Source organism: Schistocerca cancellata, chromosome 4 (assembly GCF_023864275.1).
Source record: "Schistocerca cancellata isolate TAMUIC-IGC-003103 chromosome 4, iqSchCanc2.1, whole genome shotgun sequence".
Classification (NCBI taxonomy): Eukaryota; Metazoa; Arthropoda; class Insecta; order Orthoptera; family Acrididae; genus Schistocerca; species Schistocerca cancellata.
Genome location: NC_064629.1, coordinates 857,386,006 through 857,400,998, shown reverse-complemented (window position 1 = coordinate 857,400,998; position 14,993 = coordinate 857,386,006). Strand labels below are relative to the sequence as shown.

The following is a 14,993-nucleotide window of genomic DNA, read 5'->3' as shown; positions in this document are numbered from 1 at the left end:
CTTCGTGGTGTAGCAATTTTAATGTCCAATAGCGTACGTAACTTCTACCGATTTCCGCCCATTCGTATAATTCCTTTGTAGTGTTTTCATCTTTTTTCTTTTTTTTTATGCTGAGAGTGTATTTTAAATATAGCCTGGTGTAATAACATCTTTCTTGTAATTCGATATTTTGGCGACTGATGGTTCTGCAACGTTCAAAACGTTGTAAAATGCCTATGGGTGCATCCTATAATAATCGAAAAAGTTTCGGCCGTCATTCTGTAGACCTCCGTGTGGGCGATGGAATTCTCCGACTGACTTCCTTCGTTCCAATCTTATATTAACTCACATCGATTTCATCTTTTACGGGTTTGTATACAACGCCTGAAGAGGTAGATGCTCTCCAAAAAGTACAGTAAGTCCTCAGCAGTCATTTCAGGAAATTACTGGAGAACTGGGCGAATCGGTACATTACACAGCTCACTGGTCTCTGGAGCACAGACGCGAGCTGGTGGTAAGGCCAGGTCACTTCGCCAGCAGCCGCGCAAGGCCGCCTGAACGCTCGGTCGAGTCAAGTGGACGACCTGTCTCACTCCCCTGTTGCGCGCGCTGTCCGTGCAGATGGCCGTGGCGCTAGCGGCGTGGAGGACTACGCGCCGTACCGCGCAATCAGTGATCGGTGCGCTGCGCACGCGAGAGGACGAACGCGCTCCAAGCTACGTGAGTACCCGTCTCTGCCCGTCGCCTACAGTACTTTCATTTAAGCTCCCCATCGTTGATGGGGAATGCAGTCGAATGGTTAGTTAGGGAAAGACAGAAGAACTTGTCTCAGACTGGTACAACTGATGATTTGAGGCTGGAAGCCTCGAATTCGAGCGTGATATAATAAAAAGAGGACTATTTAATTACAATTGAGCCAATTCATAATTTGTCACGTACTTACTTTCGGCGCAAACTTCGACAGTCCGCCTGCATATATTATACCCAAATACTAACGTACAGAATATCAGAGCAGTTTTGTGATTGGACTGACGCGTCCTTAGCAAATGTAACAGTTCATTTTTAACGGAGGGAAATATTAAGACGTAACGGTAACTTCGGGCTTACGTCAATGGAGTATTATATGACCATTACTGTTCACATTATGACCTAGCGGATAACGTCGAAAGTTCCATAAGGCTGTTCGCGTATGACGCTGTTGTACACAGAGAAATCGCAACGCTAGAAAATTGTAACGAAATTCAGGAAGACTGTAGAGAATCGATGTTCGGTGAAAGTACTGCAGATGATCCTCAACATAAATGTACCGCGCATAAATAAGCGGGAATTCCCGTTATTGTGCCGTTACACGATCGCCAAACAACCACCGGAAGTAATCGCACCTATTAAATACCTGGGAATACGCGTACGAGACGATTTAAAGTGGAACGACCACCTGGAAATACACGTAAGAAAGACATATACCTGACTCATATTCAGTGGAAGAATTGCCGGGTAGTGCAGTCCAGCAGCGAAGGAGGTAGCTTACAAAACACTCGTTCGATCTTTGCTTGAGTATTGTTCGTCAGTCTGGGACTCTTATCAGTCAGGACTAATAGAGGAAATAGAAAAGATCCAAATAAGAGCAACGTATTTCGTTACAGTTTCATTCACTTAGCGTGAAAGTGTCTAGAAAATGCTCATCTAACTCCAGCAGCGGTTGCTAAGAGAAAGGTGTTGCGCATTAAGGTGTGGTCTACTGTTAAAATATCGAGTGGTATCGTTCCTAGAAGGGTCAACCAATTCCTCCTTCGCACATCTTGCGAAGAGGCCATGTAGGTAAAATTATAGATATTTGAGCCCACACGGAGGCCTACCAACAATAGTTCATCCCGCGCACCATTCGCGATAGGAACGGGAAAGGGCGGAAGTGACAGAGGTACGCCAAGTACCCTCCGCTTCTCACCATAAGGTAGCTTGCGGAGTGTAGATGTAAAAGTAGAATTAATATATTTCCTTTATTTATGTATGCATTTGTTTCACCTGGCAAGATCTGGTCTTTCAAGCCAGCTGTTACAACTATCAGTGAGTTAACATTACAATACGCATACTACACGACCTGTACATAGTAATAATAATAACAATAAGTTATACTATTTAATATATAGTATTTCAGAAACGTCAATCTCATTGACACTGTGTTAAGTAATAGCGTCATTACATTTTTGGGGAAGGAAATATACTACCAGATGCTTGGCGGTAGTACAGAAGGAATCAAATCTGGAGAAAACCTTGGCTGGTCCAGGAAAGAGCGAAAAATAATAGAGTGACGTTAGCAGATGAGACGGAAGAAAGGAAATGGAAATAGATAGGGAAGAGGAAATCTGGGATAGTGTTGACAGAGTGACGGAAATACTGGCTCCATGTTGGACAGGATGATGGCTGCCATATACCGAGAGGGAAACTACGACGACGGTAAAAGATAAGCGTTAATCTCATCTTCACTGCTTAGTAGTTTTAAATAAGATGCAGTTTAAAGGGTAGTTTTTTCAGAGTCATATTGCTAAAATGGAGAAGGAAATGTTGAAATATTTAGTGTTATGCATAGGTACAGTCAAAAAGAGGGATGTATCGTATCTGATATTGCAATTAAGGAATGATATGCTGATAAGCGAGGGGAGGTGTTGAGTAGAGCAGTGACGAAGAAACTGATGAAGAAAATAGATCGTGTCAAAATTACGTCGCCTAACCGCTAGCAGCCACCCTTACTGAGCATAGGAAGGTGAGCTGTGTCCAAACACCGAATTTTACGCACAAGTATTTCGCAAGGTTCTATTGCTAGCTCGAGTCGTCTGAAGTTTTCGTAATTTGTGCCGAGTTCAACTACATCACAGAAGTAAAGTTTCGGTATGACTAAGGACAAGGCTAGTTTTTATTTTAAGCGGAATTTTTTTTCTAAATGTTTGAATTGCATCCAGGTAAGGGGGAGATTTCTTGCATTCTGTGTCAGTTTGTTCTTTCTATGATATATGTATGCAGACTGAAGCGACGGACGAAAATTTATACCAAGGCTGGGTTTCGAACTCGCATCTCCGGGTTCGAATCCTGGCCTTGGTACAAATTTCCATTCGTCGCTTCTGTCTGTATTGCACATCATAGATGTGTGAGACTTGGAAAGATCTCTGGAACCATACAGTCTTATTTGATTGTTCATTCTACTTTAAATGCTCATCCAAGATTGTGCCGCGACCTTTTAATGCTTATTGATAGGGTAAATGGATACCATCAAGGTGTATACGTGGTAATGTTGCAGGAAAAAGTTCATTAATCAACTTTCAGCGTTTTTATGAGGATGATCTATGGCTTCTTAGGGCTTACTTTAAGACCCGGAAACTGTGTTCATCGTGATACTGAACGAAAGTCATTCATACCTAACACGGCAGCAGCAATGTACATAGAGCTGGCGCTCCGATGCGGCTGCATGCCGTCAGCAGCTTACAAGAATATGACACAGATAAACCAACCAAGAGGCTAGACGTATAAGATCTTACATTGCACTTATCCACAGGTGATATACCCTTAAGCTAAAACGTAAGAAGCCTTAGGTTAGCCTTATATTAACTCCGAAAATTGATTAGCGAATGCACTCTGCTATTCAACCAGTAAAGGAACGTACCAAGGGTCGACCAGTGGGAAACTTCAGAGTTTCCGTGATAACTTCTGTTGTCCACTCTCTGAAGTTTGTTTTTATGGTACCTGTCGAAACACAGTATTGTACTGTTGGGGAAATTCAACTTTTTCTTTTTCATAAGGGGGTTTATAAGTTGGAATTTTCGTATAGGTTTAGTGTTATGTAAAGCAGGTTCATTGGCCTACCAATTGGGAAACTACAATAAGTCTACAAAGCAACTTGCTAACAGATTAAAATTGTGTGCCGGACCGAGGCTCTAATCTGGAAACTTCGTGCATCACGGCAAGTGCTCTACCGACTGAGCTGTCCAAGTATCCGTAGGCAAAGTTTCCAGGTTCGAGTCTCGGTACAGCACATAGCTTTAATCTGCCACGAATTTTCATATCACCCCGATGTGGAGCGAAACTTCATTCTCGGAATCCTACGCAATAGTATGCTTACAAGAAAATTGTGCGACGTGTCCTAGAATATTGCTCAAGTGACTGCGACCGATTGGACTGACGGCGGATGTTAAATGTACTCGTACAAAACGAACAGAAGCACGAATGGAAACAGGTTTATTTGACTCATGGGAGAACACCACAGAAATTCTGAAACACTTGAACTGGCAGACGCTGCGAAGATCTGCTGACAAAGGTCCAAAAATCAGTATTAATTGAAGAATCTAGTAATATTCTACAGCAATCTACGTGTCGTTCTCATAGGAACCTCGATGACCAGATTAGGGTCGTTGCAGCACACCCAAAGGCATTCAAAAAGTCATTCATACGTGAGTGGAATGGGAAGAAAGCATAATGCGTGATACAATCAGGAAGCAACATTTGCCGTGCGCTTCACAGACTTTTGGATAATACCGATGTGTATGTAGGTAAGTAATATATAAAAATCCACGGTATCCAAAATCTTGCCGAATTTATGCAGTGTTAAAGTGGCCGCTTCACGTTTGTTCATAACATGTTCGATGTCGTCAGTCCCTTCGATTAACGCTGTAGCTGTGATATGGTGTTTCCGAATGTTTGGACGTTACACGTTTTAAGGTAGTGTGTCAGCTGTTCCTGAAAAATATGCTCCAAAGCTTTAAATAGTTAGGTAAGCTCTGGAAATGACAAGTGCTCTGTAAGTCCATTAGGCATTAGTCATTCCTTTTTAAATTTTATTTTGGCTCCAGCTGTCCAGCTGTCAGTACACAATTACATGACTTCGTTTCAGATATCTGTGGGCTACGACTATGCAGCTGTTTTACCGCGCTTGATGATTTTGTTCTTAAGCCTGACTTGTCTTCGGATGCGGCCCACCTGAAGAAGTATGACAGTTGCCCACATCAAATTCCGAGCGTGATGGTGAACGACGACCAGCTGAAATCCCGAATCACCATCAAGTATTTAATACGGCAGGAGAACAAGTTAATCAATCGTCAAAGACGCATAAGCTTCCCTGTTTTAAAAACTCCATTTTATTTTCTAGAACTAGCATTCAGTGACTCGTTTCTGTTCTAATGTTGGAGTCTTCGAAGAGGTTGCTGTTGGTCCTAGTTTTATGTTCATGCTTTGTGAGCCGTTTCCTTCTTCTGGTTCTTCTTCTTCTTCTCCTTCTTTGCCTTTTCTCGTTTCTTCCACAGGGTAAGCATTGCTATGTAGCTTGAGGCAATGTTGGTGGTAGTTGGTGGCTGTATGCCCTACTTTGTATCACCACCGCTCCCGTGACTGAATCTTGAGAACCTCATCCGTCTGCGTCTATGTTCTAATGTGAGAACCTTTTCTAAGTGTACCAGCCCGGTATTCATCCAGCTTCCCCTCCCTCCTGGTCCTTGTGTTTTACGGGTTGTCAGATTTCTGTCAGCACTGATGGCAAAGAAACGGGCAGGCTGGCCAGCTCGCGGCCCTTGTGTCTAATCTGCGAGGCGGGACGGGCTCGCCTCTCCGGATCCCGGAAGCGGCGCGTTAAACCACTAGGCTGTCCAGGCGGCTCATGCCTTGCAATATTTTTTCGCAAAGGAAACCTATCGTTACCGACATAAAATGGATGTATTTGTTAATATTTTAACTTTTTTGAAAAGGTCTCTGCTGGATGTTCTATAATTAACAGTTACAATTCTTATAACACGCTTCTGTATTCTGGAAATACGCTCAAGGTACGAAATATTTGTCGTTACCCTTAAAGGAGCACACTGATCACTTTTGAGGGGACAGTGTGGAAGTGACAGCAGGTAGTAACGTGACCCACCACCGCAATGACTAATCTGTAAAACAGCGTGAATATGAGATCATGTAACAGGAAAAGTATTACTAAAGTGCATCTATTAATGTTTTAAAATATTTCGTTAGCTACCATTTCAGTAACACTGGCGCTAGTTTTAGTTGTGCACCATAACTATCTGCAAAAAGGGACCAATTTTCTTGTTACGACAATAAAAGTCGAAGATTATGTATGTACATCAGGAACACAGAGATCCCAAAACAGAGCCCTGCAGTACTCCATGTCTGCTTGCTTGAAATCCTGAGTGCCTACTGCAATGTGATCTACATTGAAGGATGCCGTTTACTTCATATTATGCACGTAAAATAAAACCCGTGAACATGCTTGTCTATTTTTCCTTAATACACTGAAGAGCCATAGAAACTGTTACACCTGCCTAATATCGTGTAGGGCCCCCGTGAGCACGCAGAAGTGCCGCAACACAACATGGCTCGGACTCGACAGATGTCTGAAGTAGTGCTGGAGGTACTGACACCATGGATCCTGCAGGGCTGTTCATAGATCCTAAGAGTACGACGGGGCGCAGATCTCTTCTGAACAGCACGTTGCAAGGCATCCCATATATGCTCAATAATGTTCATGTCTGCGGAGTTCGGTGGCCAGCGGAAGTGTTTTAACACAGAACAGTGTACCTGGAGCTACTCTTTAGCAGTTCTGGACGTGTGGGGTGTCGCGGGGAAGATGCTTACGTACGTGACACCTGCCATAGTCGTATCTAGACGTATCAAGGGTCCCATATCACTCCAACTGCACATGCCCCACAGTATTACAGAGAAAACTTGAACAGTCCCCTGCTGACATGCAGGGTCCATGGATTTATGAGGTTGTCTCCATATCTGTACACGTCCATCCTCTCCATACAATTTGAAACGAGACTCGTCCGACTAGGCAACATGTTTCTAGTCATCAATAGTCTACTGTCGGTGTTGACGGGCCCAAGAGAGGCGTAAAGCTTTGTGTCGAGCAGTCATAAAAGGTACGCCAGTGGGCGGTCGGCCCCGAAAGCCCATATCGACGATGTTTCGTTGAATGGTTCGCACGTTAACACTTGTTGGTGGTCCAGCATTGAAATCTGCAGCAATTGTACTCCTGTCACGTTGAACGATTCTCTTCAGTCATCGTTGGTCCCGTTCTACGGAGATTTGATGTTTTACTGGATTCCTGATATTCAGAGTACACTCGTGAAATGGTCGTACGGGAAAATCCCCACTTCATTGCTACCTCGGAAATACTGTGTCGTGCGCCGACTATAACGCCACGTTCAAACTCACTTAAATATTGATAACCCGCCATTGTAGCAGCAGTAATCGATCTAACAACTGCGCCAGACACTTGTTTTATGTAGGCGTTGCCGACCGCAGCGCCGTATGCTACCTGTTTACATATCTCTGTATTTGAATACACATGCCTATACCAGTTTCTTTGGCGCTTCAGTGTATTTTAATGTTTGCTTGAGGATGTCGTGTTTCCCTCAATCAGAATTCTTAGTTGAGTCAGATAATTTTCCCATTAGTACAGTAGTGGTGTAGTAAATTTTTAGGTAATCCTTAAATCAGAAGGAAATAAGCGACTAGAATCTTGTCGAAGAATTTCAGTTACAACAGTATACATTTTTGAAAACCTTCAATTTCCTATTTGAGTTAAAACCTGAAATTTTCCAGGAAGAAGAGAAGCAGATAGCATTTTGGGTCTGTCAAACTGCTTCCGACATCGGCGCAGCCTACAGCTCCGAATCACTCCAGTCGCAGAGTCAGTTTGCACGAGTCCGCCGCTCGTGGTCTCGCGGTAGCGTTCTCGCTTCCCGAGCACGGGGTCCCGGGTTCGATTCCCGGCGGGGTCAGGGATTTTCACCTGCCTCGAGATGACTGGGTGTTTGTGTTGTCCTCATCATTTCATCATCATCCAGGAAAGTGGCGAAATTGGACTGAGCAAAGGTTGGGAAATTGTACGGGCGCTGATAACCACGCAGTTGAGCGCCTCACAAAACCAAACATCATCATCATCATCATCAGTTTGCACGAAACGAGATTACACCACTTCAAAACTAGCAATTACACATTTAAGAATTCCCGTTTAAAGTACCGATTATACATTGAAAGGTACGGTGGCACAAAGGAAAATGTTTCTTGTAGAGCTGCCGGTGGTGCGTAGGCGTTTCACGGAATGCTTCTAAGCAGCTTCGGACATGGGTGTGAATTGCTGAGAGCTCTAACGAACAGTGATTAGCGCAGTCGTGGAACCTAAAACTGAGCCTATGCTTGAGCTTCCAGTGACGGGGCGGAATAATCTGCTCCCTTACTAGTTTTAGCTGCAGAGTTGCAGATACGTGATTAACAGCTGATCGACAACAAGCGATGCAGTCTTATTTTATACATAATTTGTCGGGCTGTTGTTGCGCTGTACTTTACAATAGAATTGATTTATGTGACTGCAATTCCAAGAACTAAATAAATAAGCGCATTCAAAACTGCCACAGTGCGATGATAGTGTCGTAGCGTTGCAACCGCTACGGTCGCAGGTTCGAATCCTGCCTCGGGCATGGATGTGCGTGATGTCCTTGGGTTAGTTACGTTTAATTAGTTCTAAGTTCTAGGCGACTGATGACCTCAGAAGTTAAGTCGCATAGTGCTCAGAGCCATTCGCAGCGTTGCAATGTTACATTCTAGTCTTGGATGTCCGACAGAGATGCCACAAAATCAGACGACTGATCCCTTTCGTAAGGTGAAAAAGCAAGGTTTCAAACACTAAAAGAAAGGACTGTATTTAGTCAATATAAATTCGCAGAACTAGAAATACGGCATCATTGTGGCCAAGCGTCGAGGAAAAAAGTAAACGGACGTTTAACTATAAATTTCCTCTTTCTGCAACATCTTATCTACATAATGCTTCAGTGGGAAGTTTTATTTGTAATCTCAAGTTTTTCGCAGATTATTCAATAACCGATGACGAAATTTGGTCCGGTAAATTTGCAGTATATCCATTTGGGCTTTGACATAATATCAGAGTATTTAAAGACTGGCATACAGCTCGCAAACTAGAGTAATATAAAATTGTACAATTCTCGAAATGTAAAAGAGTGATAAAAAATATTAAGTCGTATGACACTGTTCACTGGGGACCCTGAAGGACGGGTTCAGCTGCCTAATTGTCATTCGTGCACAATGACACCTTTCCTTCGCGAAATGTGAGTGTGGTGTTTTTAAGATTATAAGTGTAGGTGATTGCAACGAGTATGTGTAGTGTGGTCTCTTGTCTATCTTGGATGATACTGAGGGAAGAGGGCGAGTGAACCACCGTGCCGGCACATAGTCTGTTGCTCTCGAGTAGCTACTAGAACGTCGCTGAGCTGAACGTCCCCATGCGACAGACGATTCATGATTAACAGTGTCACTTGGCGTCACATCATGACACGGTGCTGAGAGATTTGGAATTTAACCCAGGACATTGGCCCATAGCCTGGTGGTCAGGAACAATACGCGATCACCCCTCCTCTCCTTCGCCGTAAAGACGAAGGGAAAGACGCTAACATTACGTATTCAGACGGTTACTCATCCAAGTACTGACTTCGCTCAAACTAGCTTAATTTTGGAGAGCTGACGAGGACCGGCGTATTCAACGAGACAAGGCTAAACATGTTATGTAATTTGAGTACCGGATTTTTGGTGGTAGATGGAACTTGCACCACCAGTATTCGGCTGGAGAGAGGACGAGAGATGGTGCCGTGAAGTTCCTGATGACTAGTCTTTGCGTCAACGTGCTGGATTAAATTCCAAACATCTCCGCACTATCTCATGGAGGTAGGGCATGCCGATACCAGGCAGTGACTTTCAGTTAAACTGTCCTCCCCTGTACGCGAATTACGTAGAGTGTGCACGAGTAGAGGTTGTGACGCAGGAACGACGACATATGGAAGTTTGGGTTAGGCCGTGGGTGGTGCACTGATAGCCAAAGTGATTAAGGCGACCGCTCGTGTACAGCGGGAAATCTGGGTTCGAGTCCTTGTCCGGCACAAATTTTCACTGTCGTCATCCCCTTATACGGCTGACGGTTGTTCCTATTTGCGCTTGCGAATACGTTTCAAGTATTTCATAGGCTTGTTTGGCTGGCGAGGGAATGTAACGGAGTTGTTGAAAAATCATAACTGGTAGACACTCGAAGGACGCCGTATATCTCACGAGAACGTGCTTAGTAAACTACAAGAAGCATCATAGGGGTCACGCACATAACTAGCACACACAGATACAAGCAGTAGTTAGCAGTGATTCGCAGAGTACGCATCTAGACGTAATTGTAGACGGCGCACTGGCTCAGATTAAACAAGGCTACGAATCTGTTGATGCAATCATCTAAACAATGTCGACATACAGAAATGGGGATGAGCGCATGAGCAGTCTTCGCTTGTTTCAAGCACAGCGCTAGCTCACGGTGCTGTACTGCAGTTTGTATAATTACTCACGAAATGAGTTACTAAGTGTCTCAGAGGTAAAAGCGTTTCTTATTTGAATCTTTAATCTCTGGGACAGATGCAGGTTTTCAATAATTAAGTTGCACGACTGACTTCATCGTGTTTCTGTCCAACTTCATCTTCAAGATAGCGTTGAGAAATAACGATTTGTTGTTACTGGAACAGCTTTATACTTCTCAGGTGAAACGTCTTTGGCACCGAAGACAATTATTGCTTAAAATGACCACAAAACCGCTGGCAACAACCTCCCCTTGCAGACAAAAGTAGCAGTGATAATAATTGAAAAAATGTGTGTGAAATCTTATGAGACTTAACTGCTAAGGTCATCAGTCAGTGATAATAATTCCCTGGCGCTCAACGTCGTGGTGATAACTTTATAATTGGATGCCACTCCAGCGACTTGCGTATCTCTAACTTACCCCAGTGAACCTATCGAGGTAAGGGGACGTGCAGTTTAACGTGGAATCCAAACCACGTGTCGTTCCTGCCGCATCATCACTTCGTTGAGAGGTGATGGCTAGGTTAAAGACAACCTGAAATATTGTTTGATCCGACCGGTATTCGATCCTGCGACTTCTCGGTTTCTAGGCACGTTCTTTTCCGTTGGCCCGACAGCATGGCAACTCGCATTACATGTCAAACTGTGTACTTCACAAAACGCAAAAACCTGCTACCCTATGACTACAGAATCAATAAGTCACAGCTGGAATCGGTGAACTCATACAAAATTAGCTTGTGCTTTTGTCCCCATCGGCACAGGGTCGGCATGATTAGAAGCCTATTTGGCATTCTTAGTTTAAGAGACTGCGGAATACACTAACTGTCGCCATCCCATAACCCCGGGGACGGAATATGTGTATTCCAACTGTATGCGTATTGTGTTATTCATGTGAAAGCGAGGAAAGTTCTCTGAGTGCCTCCGAACCGGGTAACCGAGTCTGGACTTAGATAGCAGCCCGTAGTGGGAGGGGGGAAACCGCCTAAAAGCACACCCAGGCCGGCCGGCCACCGACCCTCGTTCTTAATCCGCCGGACGAACTGGATCCGGGGCTGGAGCACCTTCCCGTCCCGGAAGCGGCGCTTTAACACGTACGGCTATCCGGGTGGGTGGGTCAACTCATGCAAATATCTCAATGTAACAATTTGTAGGGGTCTGAAATGGAACGATCACTTTGTCGTCGTCGTGGGTAAAGCAGGTAGCTCACTTCAGTTGTCGGCCGGTGTGGCCGAGCGGTTCTAGGCGCTACAGTCTGGAACCGCGCGACCGCTACGGTCGCAGGTTCGAATCTTGCCTCGGGCATGGATGTGTGTGATGTCCTTAGGTTAGTTAGGTTTAAGTAGTTCTAAGCTCTAGGGGACTGATGATCTTAGAAGTTAAGTCCCATAGTGCTCAGAGCCATTTGAACCATTTGACTTCAGTTCATTGGTAGAATAGTAGATAAATGCAACAAGTCTGCAAAGAAGACTGCATAAAAACACACACATGCTACCCATGCTAGAACACTGCTCATGTGTGTGGGACCCTGTTCAAAAAGGACTAACAGGACATATGGAATACATACAAAGAAAGGCAGCGCGAATGGTCATAGATTTATTTGACCCATGGAAGAGTGTGTCCAAGATGCTGCAATAACTGATGTAGCAGACGCTATTCCGTGAAAGCCTCTTTAGTAACTTTCTGGAACCAACTTCAAGTGATGGATCTAGGAATATACTACAACCCCCAACATATCTCTTCCATATGGATCGTAAAGACAAGATTATACTAATTAAAGCAGCGTTTAAGCAGTTCTTCTTACCACGCTCCATACATGGATAGAGAGGGGGAAAGCCGTAATAACTGGTACAGTGGGACGGACATAGCTATGTCATGCAGTTCACAATGGTCTGCGGAGTACAGCTGTAGAACTATAATGGAATTCTTCACACTAGCCTATCCTGTGAATGTCTCTCCATCACCACATTACTACTGCAGCCTACATGCAGTTTGACCTGTTTACGGTAGGCAAGCGTCTGTCTCATTATTCAAGGTTTGCTCCATGCTCTTCTTACGGTTCTCTATTAAAAATGACGATTTCTTGATGTCTCATGATGTGTTCTATCAACCGATACCTTCTTTTAGTCAGATTGTGCAATAAACTTCTGTCTTCTCAAATCGATTCTGTAGCTCCTTATTAGGTATTAAATCCTCTAATCTGATCTTCTGCATTCTGCATTTAAAAAGTTTATATTTTCTTTTTTCCGAACTGCTTTACTTCTTCAAAAGGCTAAACTCCAGACAAATACCTCCAGCCATATATATATATATATATATATATATATATATATATATATATATATATATATATATATATGGCTGGAGGGGGAGTATAAGAAGTAATACGATGTTAACAAACTTGCCTACATTCTATTACCCTAGTTTTAATTTTGATGATTTCATCGTATAACCTCTTTTCAAGACATTATCCATTTCATTCAACTGTTCTTCCAAGTTCCTTGTCGTCTCTGACACAATTACAATGTCGTGACAAACCTCCAAGTTTTTATTTATTGTCCTTGATTTTTACTTACCCTTCCAAATTTCTCGTTGGTTTACTTTACAGCTTCCTCAATGTAGAGATTGAATAAAATTGGTGATACAACACTGTCTCACTCCTTTCTCAACTTCTGTTTCCCTTTCCTGCCCTTCGATTCTCAAAACTGCAGTCTGGCTTCTGTACAAGTTGCAGATAAACATTCGCTCTCTGTAATTTATCCCTGCTACCTTAAAAATTTCAAATAATGTATTCCAGTGAACACTGTCAAAAGCTATCTCAAAGTCTACAAGTATTATAAACGTAGGCTTTCGTATCTCCAGTCTATATTCTAAGATATGTTGTAGGGCCAGTACTGCCTCACGTGTTCCTACGTTTCTCCCGAACTCAAACGGACGTTCCCCAAGGTCTGGTTCTACCAGCATTTCCTTGTATTAGAAATAATTTGTGTCAATATTTTGTAACCATACCTCATTAAACTGATGGTACTATAATATTCATTTCTGCCATCATCTGCGTTCTTTTGAATAGGGATTACTACATTCTTCTTAAAGTCTGAAGGTATGTCGCCTGTCTCATATATTTTGCATTCCAAGAGCATTAGTTTTGTCGTGGTATGTTCTCCCAATATCTCAATAATTCTGAGGGAACGTCGTCTACACCACCTCCGTTGCTGCGACTAACGTATTCCTATTCTCTGTCAAATTCTTTTCTTTTTATCTCCTATCTCATCTACTTCGTCTTCTCTTTCCATATTATTGTCTTCAAGTTCGTTTTCTTAGTACAGCTCCTCTATATATTCCCTCTTTCTTTTACCCTTCTCTTCTTTCATTAGTACTGACTTTCCGTCTGAGCTCGTGGTGTTCACATAACTGTTTCTTTTCTCTCCAATAGCTTCTTCAGTTGTCCTATAGGTGACATATAACTTTCCCACAGTCCTGCACGTTTTCACAGCTTTATGGTTCTCCTTTAGTCATTTCTGTGTTGCTGTTTTTGCACTTTCTGTCAGTGCACTTTTTGCACGTTTTTATCACCTTTCTGCCTGCCTCATCTGCTGTATTTTTATATTTTAATCCCTTCGCCAATTAAAGTCAATATCTTATGTGTTATCCATGGGTATCTACTAGGCTTTGTCTGTTTGCTTGTTTGTTCCTCTGCTGATTTCACTATCTCATCCCTCCAAGCTACTCGTTCAACTGTTATACTTTTCACCATTTCAGTCAATCGCTGCCTAACGTTCATTTTTAAATTCTCATTGACCAGTGGTTATTTTAAGACACCCAGGTCCTGCTTCCTTAATTTCCTACCTTACTGCAATTTTATCAATTTCAGTTACAGCTGTAGGTGATTTAAAAAACAGAAAGCCTATTTATTCTGCTTCTTTCTGTTCACCAATAAGTTACGAAATTTCGAAATTATTATATTGCAAAGAAGGATAATACTTCCAGAATACAGATGCGTATTTGGTGTTAGATCTAGAACATTCTGCAGAAACCTCTTCGAAAAGCTTGGAATTTGGTAACTATCTCACAATAAATTAATTAATTAATGTCCTTTATCTTTACGAGTATTTCTCTTTCCTCAAAATATAGTGCAAAGTATGAATATAATTTTTGAATCAAAAAGAACTTCAAGTTGTAAGGTTTAACAATAGTGTAGAAAGGAATCGGAAATGTAGGTACACATGTATTCAATAACCTGCCATAGAATATTAAATGTCTTATAGGTAATGCAACGTTACGACTGAATTAAAGAATATTTACCCGGTAAATCCATCTATCCTGCTGAAGACAGAAACACGTAAGCTGATTTATTAGATTACAACATAGTTAATGTTAGCATTGTAAAACAATAATATTTCATAACGTTAAGTCATTTCATCGTATTGCATTTAAATAACAAGTTCTTCTTTTCACGTCCAAGGGAACAGTCTCTGCCGGATCCATAGAATACCATCAATGTACTGTAATGTAGCCATTGTGGTGTTCTTAGAAACGAAGGGTACCTGTGCAATAGATTGGAATCGTATGTGATTGCGTGAAGTATGGAGTATTTTTCATATAGGTATTATCGGTTATGCAGCTATCGT

At 42.6% G+C, this 14,993-nt stretch overlaps 1 protein-coding gene across 1 annotated transcript in view; it reads left to right on the top strand.

The window, feature by feature from the left end:
* Positions 1-656: 656 nt before the first annotated feature.
* Positions 657-14,993, top strand: part of LOC126184475 (uncharacterized) — a 292,867-nt gene continuing 278,530 nt past the window's right edge. The window contains exon 1 of the mRNA XM_049926867.1: positions 657-699. The gene's annotated coding sequence lies outside the window, so the exon portion shown is untranslated. The remainder of the gene's footprint in view (positions 700-14,993) is intronic.